Source organism: Nelumbo nucifera, chromosome 6 (assembly GCF_055504915.1).
Source record: "Nelumbo nucifera cultivar China Antique chromosome 6, China Antique-T2T, whole genome shotgun sequence".
Taxonomy (NCBI): Eukaryota; Viridiplantae; Streptophyta; class Magnoliopsida; order Proteales; family Nelumbonaceae; genus Nelumbo; species Nelumbo nucifera.
In genome coordinates, this window is record NC_142654.1 from 26,723,094 (window position 1) to 26,725,788 (window position 2,695).

General features: G+C 29.5%; 1 non-coding gene across 1 annotated transcript; it reads left to right on the forward strand.

Annotated features, from left to right (window-relative positions):
* The first annotated feature begins 1,409 nt into the window (after positions 1-1,409).
* On the forward strand, positions 1,410-1,482 carry TRNAE-CUC (transfer RNA glutamic acid (anticodon CUC)). The gene has a single exon. It is a non-coding gene; the product is annotated as a tRNA-Glu (tRNA).
* Positions 1,483-2,695: the final 1,213 nt, after the last annotated feature.

A 2,695-nucleotide genomic window follows, 5' to 3' on the forward strand; every position in this document is an offset into this window, starting at 1 on the left:
TTCAATTCCTGTCTGAGCCAAACAGACTATAGGAATAGACCATTCTGATTCAGATTCCAATTTCAATTCTGACTATAAACCAAATGGACCCTTATTCATCAAAATTTAAAACTCATTTTAGCCAAATATACTTTCATAAAAACACAATACCAAAAAATTACACATTCTCTATTCTTTGAATGTTGAAGTTCAAGTCTAAGAGCAACAACTTCATGCAAGAAATGCTAGGTTAGATCTATGAGTTCACCCTCCCCAAAACAGGGGATCAACATTGGTTAATGCCCCCTGTATATATGTGACCCCATGATGTGGATGAAAAAACGAGTAATGTTTAATGGTGTCCATTTAGTCCTTTCATCTTTTATTTGTTTTAGGGTCTCTGGAGCTGCTAAATTTTGTGGTGTACAAGCAATCAGAATGATGAATGAGTAAGGCTTAGTTCGGTTGTGCTAATTGCTTAATTCATATTTGTTGATACATTGCTGATTAATATATTAATTTAATAATTACTAATTATTAGTTATTTATTAAATTTTTAAATATATTTATTGTTTTAATTATTTTCTATTATTTGCTAATCTATAACTATCAAATGTTCTTCTCCTCATTGGCAAAATTGTTGGCTATCATTTCATAGAACCCAACATTAATATGTTACAGCAATAGTCTCTATAATCAGATACAAAGGAAAAGAAAATTATAAATTTTCACAATGCTTTTGTCAGAGGGGTTTTGCTTTTCAAACAGCACTTAACTGCCTTTCACGCACAAGTCTATTGTACACTGATTAATTGTATATCATAAATTGCATCTTTTTATTGCATCTACCCACTTAATCCACAAGAGATGAAAATTCTACAGACCTCTATTAATCTACAAAAGCGATTAACCCTGACATCTAAGGATGTAAACAAGTTGGGTTTGGATGCATACTCATTCGTTTTTTTCTAGAAGTTGATGCATTTACTCAGATAAATGATTTATTCAGACTTAAATGAAGTCGTAATTTTAGACTAAAAATGAGAAGGATTATCGAATCCAACCCAACCCGTCTCATATAGAGTGCTCAACCAAACCTATATATCCAAAGATTTCAATACTATAATGTCAACGAATCGGATTCAATACGCCTCAATCTCAATCAAAACACAATCCAAAATTCCGATTAAACCCAAGTTCAGTGTGGGTCTACCACTTAGCCCAACTTATTGGCATCCTTGTTCCCTCCTGCCATCTTTAAACCTTTATTAGTGCTTTTGGGCCCCTTTTCATAAAGTTCGAAGTGGTCAGTAAAGGAAATGTGGTGCATGGTGCACACTTATCCCACCTACCCTACAATTCTCTGTTTCAAAATAGTATTTCTTAGTCCAAATATTTTTAGATTAAATATTAGGACGTGTAAGTGACATTCCGTTGTAGTCTAGTTGGTTAGGATACTCGGCTCTCACCCGAGAGACCCGGGTTCAAGTCCCGGCAACGGAAAGTTGATTTTTTCCCGTTAACAAACAAAAATTTGCCAAACAAGTGAGAACTATAATTCAACACATCTATGCGTATTTTTCAAACCATATTATTATTATTATTAAAATTTTTGTGCTTTAAAATAGCGTAAGGGTGTCAATGGATCGGTTTTGGATTGGATATATCCGGTCCAAAATATTTATTAGATTGGGTTGGACTAGGTCCGTCTATAACAAATTTATATTGGATTGGGTTGGATTAAGCCAATATCTGGTCCATTGATATATGATAAGAATATATGTGTGAATGGATTGGATTTGGGTTGAAACCAATCTAACTCAAAATGAATTTAAATAGATTGGACAGTTTAGACATTGAATTGGACCAGTCCAAAACATTCATTGGATTGGACCTGATCCATTTATAATAGACTCACATTGGACTAGATCGGACTGGACCAAAACTAGTCCAATTGACACCCCTACCCGTGCGATGTACGGGATTGCTAAATAATAGAAAGGTCATTTACTAAAATACCCCTTATAGTTTCATTGATTTACTAAAGTCTATCCTATAGTTAGCATTTTACAAAAATGCCACTTATAATTTGCAATGGATTTAATCAATTCTCCATTCGATGATAGTGGAAAATGACAATATTGACCCAAATGTTCATTTAAATAAATTTAATGAAAGGTTGATTAAGTTAATAAGTTGCAAAATATATGAGATGTTTTAGTAAAATGAAAACTATAAGGTAGGTTTCAGTAAATATGTAAAACTATAAGGTGTGTTATAATAAATGACCCTAATAGAAACACATAACATTATACAATTGTTTTATATTTTCAATTTTTTAAATAATTAATAATTATTCATATTTTATATATTACCTTTAATAATTTTTTTATAATACAAAAATAACAATAATTAATTTCAGTTAGGTTTATCCATCAAACTTTTAAAATTATTATTAACAATAATATTTTTTTTGAAAATAGATTAAATTACAAAACATTAAAAATAGCTAAATAATTATATAACAAAATATTTAATATTATGTAATAACATTAAAATAAATAAAATTCAAATAATGAAAAATTTTAGATATTTTACATACTATTTAAATATTTAAATTACAAAATATTTTACATGAATAAATTTTGAATAGTTAAAACAACGAAACTATGTAATAAATTTAAAAAAATCTTAAAAGTAGAAAAATAATTATAAT